We start from the raw sequence: 20042 nt of genomic DNA, 5'->3' as shown, positions 1-20042 counted from the left end.
TGAACCTCTCTGGGTGTCCCTAACGGGGGAGAATCTTTTCGCCATTAACCTAGAAGTTTTCTAATCAGGGCTGTGTAGTTGGAGAAGTCCTGAGACTACAGGAAGAATAAAACTGAAATCCAGAGGCAGGAGACTTAAGCCCAAAACCTGAGAACATCAGAAAACTCCTGACTATATGGAACTTTAAGTAATAAGTGACCGTGCAAAAGCCTCCATACCTACACTGAAACCAACCACCACCCAAGAGCCAATAAGTTTTAGAGCAAGACATACCAAGCAAATTCTCCAGCAACGCAGGAACATAGCCCTAAACATCAACATACAGGCTGCCCAAGGTGACACCTAACACATAGACCCATCTCAAAACTCATTACTGAGCACTCCATTGCTCTCCAGAGAGAAGAAATCAAGTTCCACGCACCAGAACACCGATGCAAACTTTCCTAACCAGGAAACATTGACAAGCCAATCGTCTAACCCCACCCACTGGGAAAAACCTCCACAATAAAAAGGAACCACAGACCTCCAGAATACAGAAAGCCCAGTCCAGACACAGCAATCTAAACAAGATGAAAAGACAGAGAAATACCCAACAGGTAAAGGAACATGAAAAATGCCCACCAAGTCAAACAAAAGAGGAGGAGATAGGGAATCTACCTGAAAAAGAATTTAGAATAATGATAATAAAAATGATCCAAAATCTTGAAAACAAAATGGAGTTACAGATAAATAGCCTGGAGACAAAGATTGAGAAGATGCAAGAAATGTTTAATAAAGACCTAGAAGAAATAAAAAAGAGTCAATTAAAAATGAATAATGCAATGAATGAGATCAAAAACACTCTGGAGGGAACAAGAGTAGAATAACGGAGACAGAAGATAGGATAAGTGAGGTAGAAGATAAAATGGTGGAAATAAATGAAGCAGAGAGGAAAAAAGAAAAAAGGATCAAAAGAAATGAGGACAACCTCAGGGACCTCTGGGACAATGTGAAACGCCCCAACATTCGAATCATAGGAGTCCCAGAAGAAGAAGACAAAAAGAAAGGCCATGAGAAAATACTCGAGGAGATAATAGCTGAAAACTTCCCTAAAATGGGGAAGGAAATAGCCACCCAAGTCCAAGAAACCCAGAGAGTCCAAAACAGGATAAACCCAAGGCGAAACACCCCAAGACACATATTAATCAAACTAACAAAGATCAAACACAAAGAACAAATATTAAAAGCAGCAAGGGAAAAACAACAAATAACACACAAAGGGATTCCCATAAGGATAACAGCTGATCTATCAATAGAAACCCTCCAGGCCAGAAGGGAATGGCAGGACGTCCTGAAAGTAATGAAAGATGAAGGATGCCACAAAAAAAGAAAACTACAGGCCAATATCACTGATGAACATAGATGCAAAAATCCTTAACAAAATTCTAGCAAACAGAATCCAACAACATATTAAAAAAATCATACACCATGACCAAGTGGGCTTTATCCCAGGAATGCAAGGATTCTTCAATATCCGCAAATCAATCAATGTAATACACCACATTAACAAATTGAAAGATAAAAACCATATGATTATCTCAATAGATGCAGAGAAAGCCTTTGACAAAATTCAACACCCATTCATGATTAAAACTCTCCAGAAAGCAGGAATAGAAGGAACATACCTCAACATAATAAAAGCTATATATGACAAACCCACAGCAAGCATCACCCTCAATGGTGAAAAATTGAAAGCATTTCCCCTGAAATCAGGAACAAGACAAGGGTGCCCACTCTCACCACTACTATTCAACATAGTGTTGGAAGTTTTGGCCACAGCAATCAGAGCAGAAAAAGAAGTAAAAGGAATCCAGATAGGAATCCAGAGGAAAAGAAGTGAAACTCTCACTGTTTGCAGATGACATGATCCTCTACATAGAAAACCCTAAAGACTCTACCAGAAAATTACTAGAGCTAATCAATGAATATAGTAAAGTTGCAGGATATAAAATTAACACACAGAAATCCCTTGCATTCCTATATACTAACAATGAAAAAACAGAAAGAGAAATTAAGGAAACAATACCATTCACCATTGCAACAAAAAGAATAAAATACTTAGGAGTATATCTACCTAAAGAAACAAAAGACCTATACATAGAAAACTATAAAACACTGATGAAAGAAATCAAAGAGGACACAAACAGATGGAGAAACATACCGTGTTCATGGATTGGAAGAATCAATATTGTCAAAATGGCTATTCTACCCAAAGCAATCTATAGATTCAATGCAATCCCTATCAAGCTACCAATGGTATTTTTCACAGAACTAGAACAAATAATTTCACAATTTGTATGGAAATACAAAAAACCTCGAATAGCCAAAGTAATCTTGAGAAAGAAGAATGGAACTGGAGGAATCAACCTGCCTGACTTCAGACTCTACTACAAAGCCACAGTCATCAAGACAGTATGGTACTGGCACAAAGACAGAAATATAGATCAATGGAACAGAATAGAAAGCCCAGAGATAAATCACGAACCTATGGACACCTTATCTTTGACAAAGGAGGCAAGGATATACAATGGAAAAAAGACAACCTCTTTAACAAGTGGTGCTGGGAAAACTGGTCAACCACTTGTAAAAGAATGAAACTAGAACACTTTCTAACACCATACACAAAAATAAACTCAAAATGGATTAAAGATCTAAATGTAAGACCAGAAACTATAAAACTCCTAGAGGAGAACATAGGCAAAACACTCTCCGACATAAATCACAGCAAGATCCTCTATGACCCACCTCCCAGAATATTGGAAATAAAAGCAAAACTAAACAAATGGGACCTAATGAAACTTAAAAGCTTTTGCACTACAAAGGAAACTATAAGCAAGGTGAAAAGACAGCCCTCAGATTGGGAGAAAATAATAGCAAATGAAGCAACAGACAAAGGATTAATCTCAAAAATATACAAGCAACTCCTGCAGCTCAATTCCAGAAAAATAAATGACCCAATCAAAAAATGGGCCAGAGAACTAAACAGACATTTCTCCAAAGAAGACATACAGATGGCTAACAAACACATGAAAAGATGCTCAACATCACTCATTATTAGAGAAATGCAAATCAAAACCACAATGAGGTACCATTACACACCAGTCAGGATGGCTGCTATCCAAAAGTCTACAAGCAATAAATGCTGGAGAGGGTGTGGAGAAAAGGGAACCCTCTTACACTGTTGGTGGGAATGCAAACTAGTACAGCCGCTATGGAGAACAGTGTGGAGATTTCTTAAAAACTGGAAATAGAACTGCCATATGACCCAGCAATCCCACTCTGGGCATACACACTGAGGAAACCAGATCTGAAAGAGACACGTGCACCCCAATGTTCATCGCAGCACTGTTTATAATAGCCAGGACATGGAAGCAACCTAGATGCCCATCAGCAGATGAATGGATAAGGAAGCTGTGGTACATATACACCATGGAATATTACTCAGCCGTTAAAAAGAATTCATTTGAATCAGTTCTAATGAGATGGATGAAACTGGAGCCCATTATACAGAGTGAAGTAAGCCAGAAAGATAAAGAACATTACAGCATACTAACACATATATATGGAATTTAGAAAGATGGTAACGATAACCCTATATGCAAAACAGAAAAAGAGACACAGAAGTACAGAACAGACTTTTGAACTCTGTGGGAGAAGGTGAGGGTGGGATGTTTCGAAAGAACAGCATGTATATTATCTATGGTGAAACAGGTCACCAGCCCAGGTGGGACGCATGAGACAAGTGCTCGAGCCTGGTGCACTGGGAAGACCCGGAGGGATCGGGTAGAGAGGGAGGTGGGAGTGGGGATCGGGATGGGGAATACGTGTAAATCTATTGCTGGTTCGTGTCAATGTATGACAAAACCCACTGAAAAAATAAATTAATTAATTAATTAAAAAAATATATATATATATATTATGATTAAGTTAAAAAACAAAAAAACTTTATTACCTCTAACAATATTACCTATCTTTTAAGAATTTCTTTGTAACAAAAAGACAGTTTTCTAGATTCTATATTTTACCCTTAATTTTAAAAAAAATGTGTATTTAAGTAATAAAATCAAAATGAACTTAGGGATATATTTTACCCTTAAGCTTCTGTGTAAGTTATCAACTGCCAATAGTGGCCTGCTCAAATAAACATATACATCAGAAAAATCAATGTTCTGATGCTGAAAAAAGAGTCTGTTTATATTACCTACTAACTTTACCATACCTCATAGTTACTTATTAAAATTTTGATTATTTACTTGTCAGTGGAAGAGTCGTTATCTATTGAGATCACTATAAACAGCTTCAGGGCTTCTGTTAAAAGCACTTAAATGGAGTATCCATTATACATTAGTGGAAATAATTTATCTAACAGGGATCATCCAAGTGTCTTTTAGGGTAAATTCCTTCCAGATTAATTTAAACTCACTTTTAAAACTCTCTTTAATTTTCTTTTTTTTTTTCTGAATTGTGTTACAATCTGATTTCTATCATGTTCCCTAATAATTGACACCATCCTGTATCAGAACTGAAACCTATTCCCCCACAGAATTTCTTGGAAGTCTGTAAAAACTGAATAATATCCTCCAGCAGCATAGTTGTAGAACATGCATTTATTTTTTAAAAAAAATAACATAAAATGGCAAAAACGGCAATTAATAGAGTATACTAAGACATGACAAAGCATATAATAAATGAATATTCAGACATACTTTAATGTGCTAAAATAAAGTCATAGATACTTATGATGACAGTTTCAAAAGTTTTAAAATTAAATGCAATGTCTCTCTACACAAATAATTAGGAGAAAAATATATGCACATAGTTTGGTGAAAGTTTATATTCTTTGGACATTTTCCAGGCACAGTTTTCCATTTGTACTAATAATCTGCCTGACATTAAAATACACTTTGAGCAGCAAATTTTTACAAGCCATTGGTAATTAAACAGGAATCATTCTTTGTGATATGGGACTCTGAATGTGTTTAAGATGCAAGGGAAAGCCGTTAATTAACTCCTTATAAATTTATGATGTGACAAGATATTGTCTGTTTCATTTTCGCAGGAGACCTCCCAGAGCCATGAGAGGCTCAGCTCAAGCTATTAGTTACCTTTCAGGGGTAGCAGAGCTACCGGAGAGTTGAATGGAATCCGCAGTATCATGCTGCCCATAAGAACAACGGCATAAAATATTAATCACTCCAGCTCCACATGTGAAATGTTACAAAAGAAAAAGTCAAAGAGTAAAGGGGAAAAAATCACTGCAGGGTGCCATATATTAGCATCAATAAACCACTAGTAATGGCTAAAGCAAAATGTGATGGCCCGAGTCCCACATGCTAATAATTTTCAAACTTTTGTCATGGTTAAATAATGACCTAGCCACAGTGGGATGTCCTGCTATAAAAGGAAGGGGCTCTGTCCTAATGAAAACAGCCCCGGTGCCAATATGACAGTTGAAACGATTTATCAGAAATGAAGTGAAATGCTAAGCTGAGAACACTGCCTTCCTAAAGCTGGTATGGAAGAGAGAACTTTTCTCTGACTGTAATAAAAATGCTAGCTATTGTCATTTTTAACCAATTTATCTCACGTAATCCACTTAACAAGCCAAAAAGGTTGTTATTAGTATCCCCAATTTTCAGTTGAATAAACTTGCCAGTTTGTAAGTGAGTATTCTAGGATTCAAAACCAGGTTTATCCAATTCTAACCCATAAGATTTTAGCCACTTAATAGAAGATTTAGCTACCCCTCCCTTTTCTCTTCGAGGAAGTTTAATATCATTTTGGCATTATGAAAATTATGACTGCTTTATTTAAATGCAGTGATATACTGAATATTATTACAAAGGGCCCACAAGCCATTCTGAAGGGATGAGTAGTTATCTTCCAACACTGTTACACAATAACAATGTACAGGAGTAAAAGAAAAAAACTATACGTTTTTAATAAAATTTAAACTTGGTTTAAAAGTCAATTTGTTAGCATCACGTATGTGTATATATAAGTATATATATATTTAAATCTATGTTATCTATTTAAAATATATATATTTTTAGGTTCCAAAATATTTATATGTAAAACTTTCTAATGTGAGACAATGACCTTAAAATGAGAGAAAAACATTTAAGTCAATAACCGGTCTACAGAATATATTAAAAATATATACCTGTTCAGAGCTGCCATCCTAACCTTTGCATGAAGTTGCAAAGAGTAAATAGATTGCTAACTATATCACCTATATAAAGATGCCTTAATAGGTACATGAATGGAAACAAAAGTGAACTGAAGTTGGAAAGATAAGAGGGTATGGGGAGGTAAAGAGAAGGAATGTTACTGGGAGTGTTTAAGTAAGAATCAGGTTAGTGCCTGACAGAGGATGGGCTTGTTTTAGCAAGGCTTAATGGAATAAGGAAGAAGAGTTCCTTCAGGTCACAAACCTATCAAACCTGAAATTCCCTTACTGAAGTTTAAGCATCCTCTCTTCTGAGAATACAAGGCTGCTAGATTGTTGACTCCATCTACTTAGATCCCCCAGAAAAAAAGATCTTTAACTAAAAGCTTTCTTTATCAAGTCAAAGGTTATGTTTGGATGGATTGAAACAAATATTGCTTGACTTAATAAGAATTAAGAAAAGAGATCAAGAGTTCTACAAATCAATCAAATAGTATTTAACTGGCCAAAGCATATCTATTGGTATGATAACAATAAGATAACTCAGACTTACTAAGTATTTGCTATTTGGAAAGCACTGTTCTAAGAGTTTTACCTGAATTAGTTAGTTCATTTAAATATTAGCATAATTTTTATAGGGTTAATTAATCTGCCTAAGGTCAAAATGTCAATGTAGAGAAATAACCAGCATTCAAGTTCAGGCAGTCTAAACTTCATTGTACTTAGGCCGTGTTTTAATCACTGTACTCTACAGCCTTCCTTAGCAACGATCTTTTATAATTAGGAGTATTTTCTTCTTGCAAGCTACTTTACCATCTGTAAGGAAGGCATAATGATAACCCATAAGTGTATCCAGATATCTTAAAAATAAAATAATTACAATATCTTGATATTGTCAGAAGCAAGAATGGGTTCGGAGAAATAGTGTTTGTAAATAAGAAAAACAATTAGGGTAGAGTCTGAGGTTGTTGGCCTGAAATCATGACTGAGTGAAACAAAGAGAAAATTCTATGTGTATGAAAAGGAATTCATTCCTTTGTAATTGTTGGATATTAATTCAAATTTGGTGAGAGGGAATCAAGGAAAGGGAAGGGTTTCTATAATGAGACAAAAGTGTCTATCATTATAGAGGTATATATGTGAGTTATCATTGAAGGAAAATTCCATTTTCACTCAGTGAGGCACTGTTTATGAAGTTATGAAAAATTATGGCTCTAAGAGGAAAACTAAGGTTCAATGAACATATTTTTATACAGTGATTTTTGAATCAGAAGTCATAGTAAACTGTTTCAAGAAAAAAAAAAAAATCCTATGTTAAGAGTTCTGGAATTTAAAGTGTTGAACTCCCAGTTGGTATTTGTTTGTATTCTACAATATGAAAAGTTGAATTTGAAATTGAGTTTGTGCTTTCCCATATTGATATCAAAACATACTTCATATAAACTCAAGAATAAGATTGAACCATATGAAACTGCCTATGTTCAAATAATTTGGTCTACAAAAAGTGGGAATTCCCTATATTTCAATTTAATATGTGTCACAATGTGATTGTCACACCTTGCAATAGAGGAACATTTGAACATATGAATTAGATTCAATAAGAATGTGTATGCCTTGGTTTCCCTGACTTCGTGATTATAAGCTAATTTTCAAAAAAAAAAAAAAAGACTAATAGTTAAACTATCAGGTTATAGACTCACCATGTTAGAATTATTTTAGCTTTTGGCACCAATAAGCCCTGTGTTTATTGATTTAATCATAATGGAACTTTACTTCTTGATACAGAGCATGCAGGGAGTTGTCCTTAGTTTGTGGGTAGTTTTCTGCCACTTAATATTCATAGATTCAGACAACTTCATCTTTGATTCTGCTACCACCCTGGCCTCATTATCACTGGGGCACCTCTCACCAGAAGAGTATAAAGATTATAGTATAAAACACTTTTCAGAAACACTGTCTTGGACATGATCCACATCATAGTGCTCATATTCTATTCATGAGAACTCGGCACAGACTTTGGTTCGATCCCTGGGGTGGGAAGGGAGGTCCTGGAGGAGAAAATGGCAATCCATTCCAGTATGCATGCCTGGAAAATCTCATGGATAGAGGAGCCTGGTGGGCCACAGTCCATGGGGTCTATGGCCCACCAGGGGGCCATAGGGGTTGGGCATGAGTGAGTGCACATGCAAGCCCTGAGCCACATTTAAATGCTAAGGAAACTGGGATATGCAATCCAGCTGAGTGCCTTGGAAGAGAAATTAGACCCTTGAAAGGCTAACAGGACCGGCCACATCTCAATGTAGAAACATGTTTATTTAACTTATGTGCAAAGTACATCATGTAAAATTCTGGGTTGGATGAAGCACAAGCTGGAAACAAGATTGCCAAGAGATATACCAATAACCTCATATATGCAGATGACACCACCCTAATGGCAGAAAGGGAAGAGGAACTAAAGAACCTCTTGATGAAAGTGAAAGAGGAGAGTGAAAAACCTGGCTTAAAACTCAACATTCAAAAAACGAAGATCATGTCATCCAGTCCCATCACTTCATGGCAAATAGGTAGGGAAACAATGGAAACAGTGACAGACTATTTTTGGGGGGCTCCAAAATCACTGCAGATAGTGACTGCAGCCATGAAATTAAAAGATGCTTGCTCCTTGGTAGAAAAGCTATGATCAACCTAGACAGCATTTTAAAAAGCAGAGACATTACTTTGCTGACAAAGGTCTGTGTAGTCAAAGCTATGGTTTTTCCAGTAGTCATGTATGGATGTGAGAGTTGGACCATAAAGAAAGCTGAGCACCGAAAAATGGATGCTTTTAAACTGTGGTGTTGGAGAAGACTCTTGAGAATCCCTTGGACTGCAAGATTAAACCAGTCAATCCTAAAGGAAACCAGTCCTGAATGCTCATTGAAAGGACAGATGCTGAAGCTGAAACTCCAATACTTTGGCCACTTGATGTGATGAACTGACTCATTTGAAAAGACCCTGAGGCTGGGAAATATTGAATGCAGGAGAAGAAGGGGATGACAGAGGATGAGATGGTTGGGTGGCATCACCAACTCAATGGACATGAGCTTGAGCAAGCTCCGGGAGTTGGTGATGGACAGGGAAGCCTGGCGTGCTGCAGTCCATGGGGTCCCAAAGAGTTCGACATGACTGAGCGACTGAACTGAACTGAACAGGACCTGTCGATCACAATGTAGAAGCATTAAATATTTTATCTCTAACTTGGAAGATCTTTCTTAAAGCATTTCTAAAAGGTATAAAATGTTTTTTTACTGAGAATTATTTAATGTTTCTGGTTCACTCTGTGGTTTTATCTAACTCTTAATTCACTAATGGATCTAGTTATCTTTTCAACAGCGCATGTGATGGATAATTATTGCCACTACCTTCCTCTCTGAATTTCATTGGCCAAATTGTGGTTTATAAACATTTTTAAAATCTGATATGCAAAATATGAAGTCCATACCTTTCCATTTTATAAAGAAAGTGAATTTGAGAACATATATCAAAGCCAGTACTTTTGAAATATTGTTGTTAGTTATTTTAAATCATCATTTAATAATAAGTAGATTCAGATTCTTAATAGAATATGTAACATATAGTAGTCTACTTAATTTAGAGGGCAAAATAAAAATAGAAAATTATAAGAATTGAATGATAGAATGTCATTCAACAGAAAAGAGCGCATATGTGTAGCCACTATCTGTAAATGAAAAATTCTTTTTAGCTCTCACTCTGTCTTCCTATTCTACTTTGAAGTGTGAAAATTTCATCCTTATTTAGTACACTAACAATTCTGAATTTTTGTTTCTTAATTTCCATTTTCCATTTACCCAGCTCTTCAAATTAGTCTAAATGTTCTAATCTCCATGTTAGGGAAAATGTTGACTGAAACCACCCACCGTAGCCAGGCACCATAGTAACCATCTGCATGAGTTATTTTACAACAGGAGGTCATTGTAGGCAGCATGGAACTAACAAGTTACCATCAACCAGAAGAATTCAGAAAAAATCAAAAGGAGACACCACATGTCCTACCAACCTTTCAGAATCCTCCTCGCTGGAATCTATCTTGACTGACCAATGTATATTCCACCAGAAAGGACCCTAAGTCAGAATGACAGGCTAGAGACAACCCAGAAACTAGCTCAATCACCATAAAACCCAAGAATTTGAGCCATATGGCAGAGCAGTCCTGCTGTTTCCCTTACTCTCCAGCTCTTGACCCAGGTTCCTCTTCTCAATTAAGTCTCTTGCTTTGTCAACACATGCATTTCCTCTAGCAATTCATTGTTGAGTATTAGACAAGAGCCCACTCTCAGGACCAAGAAAGAGTCCCGCTTCCTGCAACATTCAGACAACACTTATAAAACAAGTTACTCATTCATTTTTTTTTAATTTAACAAAGAAATTGTTTTGTTACTTATTTTCTAAATTATATATATTTACATATTATGTATTACATATCTATTCATCTTTACATATCCATATGTATATTCTTTTGTTTAGGTCAATTCTTTTTCCTCTGTCCAATACATTTGTTGTTGTTGTTGTTTTTGTTATTTTTTGGTTTTATTTTTGTTTTCTTTTGCTTTCTACTGAAGTCATTTACTTTAACCTCTTGTGGTTAGGTTCTTTCTCCTCTGCTCACCTACTCTTTGTTTTCAACTTTTAATGGGGAAGAACAGATAAACAGCAGATAACGTTACTATTTACACATAGCATCTGATACACCTTAAGTGTTACATTTTCTGGTACATCAACACTTACCTTTCCCTCTTTGGTCTTCCTGGAGAAAAATTAGCAATCAGGAAAGTAGGTAGCTAAAGGAAGAGCAAAGAAATGTATGGAACTCCAAAAAGTCATTGGTAATCCATAAATCCTATTCCATACTGTGGGTGTTTTGGAGGTAAAGGCAAAATCTTAGCTTTTTCCTGTGACTGCAGAATATTGATTACTACTTAGTAAGCAGCATAATAAATATACATTGGAGAAGGAAATGAACAATTTGACTCTGGATAATTAATATTTAACTGATAATAGATTACTAGAAAGGAACTCCTGTAGAAATACTTTAGCTGACTTAAATCTCTTTTGTCAGAGATAACAAAATGTAATGTATAAAGATACATTTATTTTTTACCTTTAAAAGCTATTATGATAAACATTTTAGATGCTCTAAGAGGCTAGATATTTGATTTAATTAATTTTGTAAATATAACTTACTTAGCTAGAATATACAGGTATGATTTTGCTAGAAGGTACTAACTTTGCATATTTACATAAAAAATACTTTCTTAATCCAATAGCACTTTTCCTTAAATGTATAAATTAAGCCAGCCATTGCTCACATTTTGAGGAAAAAGGAAAGATATATTTTTCAGAGTTTTAATAATTATAGTTAAAGTCTATTGCCAATTAGAATTTAGGCACACAAAATAGTCACCCAAGACATCAAAATACTGATCTTTATAAAAAGAAACATAGCTAGGTCATAGTTATGGAAGTATGTGTGTGTATGTGTATGTGTGTGTGTGTTTTATTTGATTTATATCTTTAAGACTTTTTAATTTATTAATTCTCTCATTATGGTATTGGTTCTCTTATATCCTAACTATGCCTCTAATTTTCTTCAGATGTGTTTAGCACTCTGTCACACTGAGAACTCTCCATAAATAAATGAAAATATAAGAAAAATCTTCTTGAATAGAGTTACATGAATTAAATATTCTCATTAAGAACTCTTATCATCAGTAAGAAACTTTCTCCTGTTTCCTGTCACTTGAAAGAAATTCTTTCTCTTTGATGATCTTCATCAATCTCTAATCAATAACAGAATTGAAGGTTACTTTCTCCATAAATGATAACCATACTGTGAGGAAATAATTAGTATTCAGTCAAAATATATAATACATTAAGGAAAGAATATTCACATACATTATTATAGTATAATACCTATGCATAAATGCATATATATAAGAGAATGTACATTTTAAATACTCTCAACATTAACTTCTTATTCCTTCTTCCCCACCAAATCAATCTTTTTTAATTCTTTTAAATATTCTATTGTTCAGATCCCATGTTCTTTGAATTAGTTTAAAATATCTCACGCAAAGAAAATACTCACCACATGAAAACAAGTTGTTTTGTGGGATATATGTATCACTTTATTAAGATACATTCCTTCTCTTCTCTCCTTGTGATTTTTTGTGTTTATTTGTTTAGTTTTGCTATTCAACTTAACAAAGAACAGTCTGCTAGTGAAAAGAATCTTGCAATTTTTATAGAAATTAATTTCACAACTGATCATAAGTCTTTTCTCACTGCAAGCAGGTGAATGGCTAGAATTTTTTTTCAGTGGATGAATGAACTATATCAGATGCACAATGCATTTATTCCTGCCTCAGCAGACTGGGATTTTTCTTTCTTTTCTATTTCTGTGTATGAAACATAGATAAGGATGGCTATAATAGGGCCTGGTCAAAAATTCAACGTGGTTGCCAAAAACACACGTCTGTCCAATACACAGGGGAAATGATAGCTTTTATCTTTAAGCTCCAAAAATTGCCAATGCTTTATTAAAATCTTATTTCATCCTTATTCAATTATAGCTGCATATTTTTTAAAATAATGAACTACATACCCACTGCCCAGCAATTACTCTTATTTCACAGGGTTCTCAGCCCTAATTTGATCTAGCCAAAGGATGGTTGTAAGGTTTTATTTGATTTGGCTTTGGCTTGTATTCTTTTGTAAAAGAGATTAAACAATACACTTCCAAAGCTTGATTTAATTATTTGTGAAACGTAATCTCTCCAGCTAATGATATTCTTGGAAGAAGATTTACAGTTTGGGGCCAGGTTATACATATTTTTTCCTCCACAATTCTTTGAGGAAGATGCTTCCAGTTCTGGACTGTAGATACTTGAAATTGAAATGGAACAACTTTTGCCACAGGATTTTCAGCCAAAGGCAAAAATCTAGAAGCTAAATTAGAAAGAAAGAGAAAAAAAAAAAACTCACTACTTATATAATGTGGGTAGATAATTCATATTCATTATGAATAAATGTGCAAAATTAAAGTATAAATGTAGGCATGCTACAATTAAATTTGCAAAATAACCAAAAGAAGACTAACATTTAAACTTTCAGTATAAATAATAATAATAAAATAAAACTTTTAAACAGTTACTATGGGATAGGCTCTGTCTTCCTTTGTGTTTAATTGCTCAGTCATAGCCAACTCTTTGTGATTCTTTTAGACTGTAGCCCATGAGGCTACTCTGTCCATGGGATTTTTCAGACAAGAATACTGGAGTGAGTTGCCATTTCCTCCTCTAGGGGTTCTTTCTGACCCAGAGATTGAACACGTGTCTCCACTGTCTCCTGCATTGCAGGCAGATTCTTTACCTGGTGAGCCAATGGGGAAGCCCTTATTATTTTTTTTTCTTTCTTAAATCAAGGAAGCAGTGTGACTGGAGAAACTTTTGAGCAATACGTCCTCTATCCATATTTAATTCATTTACTTTCAAAAGCAACTTTATGAAGTAGATATAGTGATTATATTCATGAGAGTTTAAATAACATGGATAAGGTCTTGGCTTTTCATGAACTTAAACTAGGTAGTTTGAGTTAATTTAACTTTTAGCCACATTTAAAATGTTTCCACACTGAATCTAATGTAAGTAAACTTGTTTAAATTGTAATTAGCTAACAATCAATGCAGACAATTGTAGGAGATGTCAATTTGATCTAGTAAACTTCTAGAGGTGTAAGGGCTTTCTTTGTGGTCACAAAGTCTGTCTCTTTCAGCTAAACATATATCTTTGGGGAGAAGACAAAGTCACTAATAGTAAGAACAGAGCTGGTCCATTCACAGGAGGTCTGTGGATACACCTACCACATTTCAACTTCCTTTTCTATCTGGTACTAGCCTAGGTACGGGTGTCTATGTAAACAGTATGAGGTTATTGATATCCACATAGCAGTAGAAATATTTTCTAATAACCATAGTTCAGTTCCGTTCAGTTGCTCATTCGTGTCTGACTCTTTGTGACCCCATGAACCACAGCACGCCAGGCCTCCCTGTTCATCACCAACTCCCGGAGTCCACCCAAACTCATGTCCATTGACTTGGTGATGCCATGCAACCATCTCATCCTCTGTCGTCGCCTTCTCCTCCTGCACTCGAAAATTCCCAACATCAGGGTCTTTTCAAATGAGTCAGCTCTTCACATCAGGTCCAAGGATTGGAGTTTCAGCTTCAACATCAGTCCTTCCAATGAACACCCAGGACTGACCTTCTTTAGGATGGAATGGTTGGATCTCCGTGCAGTCTGAAGGACTCTCAAGAGTCTTCTCCAACACCACAGTTCAGAATCATCAATTCTGCACTCAGCTTTCTTTATGGTCCAACTCTCACATCCATACATGACCATTGGAAAAACCATAGCCTTGACTAGATGGACCTTTGAGGACAAAGTAATGTCTGTGTTTTAATATGCTGTCTAGTTTGGTCATAACTTTCCTTCCAAGGAGTAAGCGTCTTTTAATTTCATGGCTGCAATCACCATCTGCAGTGATTTTAGAGTCCCCAAAAATAAAGTCAGCCACTGTTTCCACTGTTTCCCCATCTATTTGTCATGAAGTAATGAGATTGGATGCCATGATCTTAGTTTTCTGAATGTTGAGTTTTAAGCCAACTTTTCCACTCTCCTCTTTCACTTTCATCAAGAGGCTTTTTAGTTCCTCTTTACTTTCTGCCATAAGGGTGGTGTCATCTGCATATCTGAGGTTACTGATATTTCTCCCAGCAATATTGATTCCAGCTTGTGCTTCCTGCAGCCCAGCGCTTCTCATGATGTACTCTGCATATAAGTTAAATAAGCAGGGTGACAATATACAATTTTGACACACTCCTTTTCCTATTTGGAACAAGTCTGTTGTTCCATGTCCAGTTCTAACTGTTGCTTCCTGACCTGCATACAGGTTTCTCAAGAGGCAGGTCAGGTGGTCTGGTATGCCCTTCTCTTTCAGAATTTTCCACAGTTTATTGTGATTCACACAGTCAAAAGCTATGGCATAGTCAATAAAGCAGAAATAGATGTTTTTCTGGAACTCTCTTGCTTTTTTGATGATCCAGCAGATGCTGGCAATTTGATCTCTGATTTCTGTGCCTTTTCCAAAACCAGCTTGAAATCTGGAAGCTCACGGTTCACGTATTGCTGAAGCCTGGCTTGGAAAATTTTGAGCTTTGCTTTACTAGCATGTGAGATGAGTTCAATTGTGCAGTAGTTTGAGCATTCTTTATCATTGCCTTTCTTAGGATTGGAATGAAAACTGACCTTTTCCAGTCCTGTGGTCACTGCTGAGTTTTCCGAATTTGCTGATATACTGATTGCAGCACTTTCACAGCATCATCTTTCAGGATTTGAAATAGTTCTACTGGAATTCCATTATCTTCACTAGCTTTGTTCTTAGGTATGTTTCCTAAGGCCCACTTGACTTCACTTTCCAGGATGCTTGGCTCTAGGTGAGTGTGAGTGATCACACCATCGTGATTATCTGGGTAGTGAAGATCTTTTTTGTACAATTCTTCTGTGTATTCTTGCCACCTCTTCTTGATATCTTCTGCTTCTGTTAGGTCCATACTATTTATGTCCTTTATTGAGCCCATCTTTGCATGAAATATTCCCTTGGTATCTCTAATTTTCTTGAAGAGATCTCTAGTCTTTCCTATTCTGTTGTTTTCCTCTATTTCTTTGCATTGATCGCTGAGGAAGGTTTTCTTATTTCTCCTTGCTATTCTTTGGAACTCTGCATTCAAATGGGTGTTTCTTTACTTTTCTCCTTGCTTTTCACTTCTCTTCATTTCACAGCTATCTGTAAGGCCTCCTCAGACAGCCATTTTGCTTTTTTGCATTTCTTTTTCTTGGGGATGGTCTTGATCCCTGTCTCCTGTACAATGTCACGAACCTCCCCAAGTCAGTAGGTGCCCAATATACTACTGGAGATCAGTGGAGAAATAACTCCAGAAAGAATGAAGGGATGGAGCCAAAGCAAAAACAACACCCAGGTGTGGATGCAACTGGTGAGAGAAGCAAGGTTTGATGCTGTAAAGAGCAATATTGCATAGGAACCTCGAATGTTAGGTTCATGAATCAAGGCAAATTGGAAGTGGTCAAACAGGTGACAGCAAGAGTGGACATCAACATTCTAGGAATCCGCAAACTAAGATGGACTGGAATGGGTGTATTTAACTCAGATGACCCTTATATCTACTACTGTGGGCAAGAATCCCTTAGAAGAAATGGAGTGGCCATCATAGTCAACAAAAGAGTCCAAAATGCAGTACTTGGATGCAATCTCAAAAACAACAGAATGATCTCTGTTTGTTTTCAAGGCAAACCATGCAATATCATGCTAATCCAAGTCTATGCCCCAACCAGGAACACTGAAGAAGCTGAAGTTGGATGGTTCTATGAAGACCTACAAGATCTTCTAGAACTAACACCACAAAAAGATGTCCTTTTCATTATAGGGGACTGGAATGCAAAAGTAGGAAGTCAAGAAACACCTTGAGTAACAGGCAAATTTGGCCTTGGAGTATGGAATCAATCAGGGCAAAGGCTAATAGACATCTGCCAAGAGAACGCACTGGTCATAGCAAACACCATCTTCCAACAACACAGGGGAAGACTCTACTAATGGACATCACCAGAGGGTCAACACCGAAATCAGATTGACTATATTCTCTGCAGCCAAAGATGGAGAAGCTCTGTACAGTCAGCAAAAACAAGACTGGGAGCTGACTGCAGCTCAGATCATGAACTCTTTATTGCCAAATTCAGACTTAAATTGAGGAAAGTGGGGAAAACCACCAGACCATTCAGGTATAACCTAAATCAAATCCTTTATGACTATACAGTGGAAGTGAGAAATAGGGACTAGATCTGATAGAGTAACCATAGATGGCATTTTATTTCAGTGATAGGAAATTTTCCAGATATTGTTTTATCAGAAACTTATGTGAAAAATGTAGATTGCCAATTTGTCGTGCATGATAGAATATTTTAGGCTTCTACCAGGATCCTATAAAACTTATATGGCCACTTCAATGACTCCTAAAATCTTCTAAGAGAGGAAGCTGATTTGTGCCCACTCAAGTCTTCAGAAATGGTGAAGAAACATAAAGAATGAGGAGACAAGATAATAGCAATTAAAATCATCTCTGTGTATTGGCTAGGTCCCTATATGTAAGAATAACTATTTCATAGAGTTCCCAAAACAAACTGGTAGGAATGTGAGGCTTTCCTACATGTATATCTTAATTGTATTATAAACTACTGTCACTTTATATCTTATCTTATAGGTAATATGCAGACATTGGAAAACAGATACTAGCTGGAATGCCTATCATAGCCAGAGCTTTTAGGGCACTAGCCTTATTTTGAAATGAAGCTCTGCATATGATAGATGATTAGCAAAGTTTATAACTCTATATGTAAGCCTTCTATAGCCTTTTCTCTGGTCTCTGTTCTAATTTCAGAATGTCCTTTCTATCTCTACAATGTAATTTTAAAACTTACTGATAAGCAGTGGGTTTTAGCTGTTCATCCCTCATTCAGTATCAAATTGTTCAATCCAATATCAAATGTGTGCCAGTGCTTCTCAAGAACTAAGTAATCCTTGTGCCTCTGCAAGAAAGCTTCAGAGAATCTGTCTGTTCAAAACATTTCCATAACAGTATTACACTGCTATTTGCCTTCTCTGTCATGTTAATACTTGCACTAAGGAGGTTAAAGAGTGAACATTTTAACAGGAATCAAGGTAGCACCACCAAATTATACTAAGTCATTCAATCTTCACCAAAACAAAATTTGAGTTCCACTTTAAAAGGTCTTTGATGAAGCAGTAGAAATTAGTTAAATATTGATTCTTGAGTAGGTATCTTTTAAATATTCTGTTTGATAAAATGAGAAACACACATATAGCATTTCTGATGCATACCAAAGTAAAACGATTGTCTCGAAGAAAACAATTTGGGCAATTGCTTGAAATGTGAGCTAAACTAGCACCCTACCCCACCACCATGGAATACCATTTTGCTTGGAGAACATCTGTAAAACTATGGGTATTAGACTTGACAGATACTTTCTCAAAGGACTGAGTGAATCCATCTATCACTTTAAAGAAAAAAATCAACATATTTATCTCATGCTTTTGGAATTTGGGGAATTTTCTCTTGACATCAAGTTTCCCATTATTTTAAGGCTTGCTATGAGGTTGGTGGAATAACTAATGTCGTTCTATTTGATATTTTATAATTAAATCTACCAACACTATAATTCAATTAATCATTATTTTCCAAATGATCAGTACATTATTATAATATGATATATGGATATAATATCCATTCAACAAACATAGAAATGGATTTTATTGGAACAGAATATGAAAAGTTCATCGATGTGTTTTCAAATTCCACATTGAATCAAACTTTTAAGAAATTGCTGTTTGTACACTTTTGATGTAATTGATGTAGTTTATTGCTGTCAATAGACAGCAAAATATCTTAAATATTCATAGTTATCTGAAAATGATTATGAAAATATTATTCATCTTTCCAATTGCATATCTACATGAGGCCACATTTTCTTCAAATGCTTCAAGTGAAACAGCACATTGAAATATATTGGTTGTGGAAACTAATTTGAGAACCCAAATAGGATCTACTTAGCCTAAAATTAAGGAAATTGCAAAATATAAAACTCTTTGTCATAAAGATTTTTTTTTTTTTTGGTTTTGTAAAATGCAGTAATGATTTATGTTAAAATGTTATGTATTTTGCTGTTCTTTTAAATGAATTAATACTTTAGAATATTAACTTTAATTCTTAATGTGATTTGATATAGATACATAATATAAATATACATATAGGTATAAATATAGATACAGATATAGACATAGATGAGCTTCCCAAGTGGCACACGTGATAAAGAACCTGCCTGCCAATGCAGGAGACATAAGAGATGCAGGTTCAATCCCTGGGTTGGGAAGATCCCCTAGAGAAGGTCAAGGCAATCCACTCCAGTATTCTTGCCTGGAGCATTCTGTGGACAGAGAAGCTTGATGGTACAGAGGAACCCTAGAGTTCATAGGATCGCAAAGAGTCAAACACGACTGAAATGACTTAGCAAGCACACACATAAACATGGGCATAGGCATAGGCTAGAAATAGATATGGTTAACATACAAGCTCTTTGGGATCCTCGATAATTTTAAGAGAGTAAAGGAGTCCTAAGATCAATTTGTTTGAGAAATGTGTGTTTATTCTTTCATATATCCTGTCGTAGCTCCCTCCCATAGCAGATTTACCTTTCTGTTCAAAATTAACTTACTGAGAGGCTTTCTAACTTAATGACATCACCACATTTGGCCTATTTTATTGCTCAGCATTGTATTTACACTCTGCAGTATTTTATATTTGCATTTAAACTTGTTTATTTTCTGTATCTCCCACTGGAATGTGAACTCCGTTGGGTGAGAACTTCATTGGTTCACAATTGTATCTGCAGTGTCCAAACCAGTGCTCAGTAAATACCCGTCACATAAATGAATGAATAAAAATTAACAAAATGGCAACATTCTTTCAAATTTCTTGTCTTCCTATACCCAACATATTTTCCCCAGTTATACATTTGATGATATCATTCAAAACTGCAAAATATTTCATTACTTTCCCGTCAGTCAAATTTCTTAGCAAGACATTCAAAGCATTCCATGGCCCATATGAATCAATTCAAGTCTTCAACTT

This window comes from Cervus canadensis, chromosome 27 (genome assembly GCF_019320065.1).
Source record: "Cervus canadensis isolate Bull #8, Minnesota chromosome 27, ASM1932006v1, whole genome shotgun sequence".
Classification (NCBI taxonomy): Eukaryota; Metazoa; Chordata; class Mammalia; order Artiodactyla; family Cervidae; genus Cervus; species Cervus canadensis.
The sequence above is the reverse complement of the archived record's forward strand: the minus strand, read 5'-3'. Positions refer to the sequence as shown.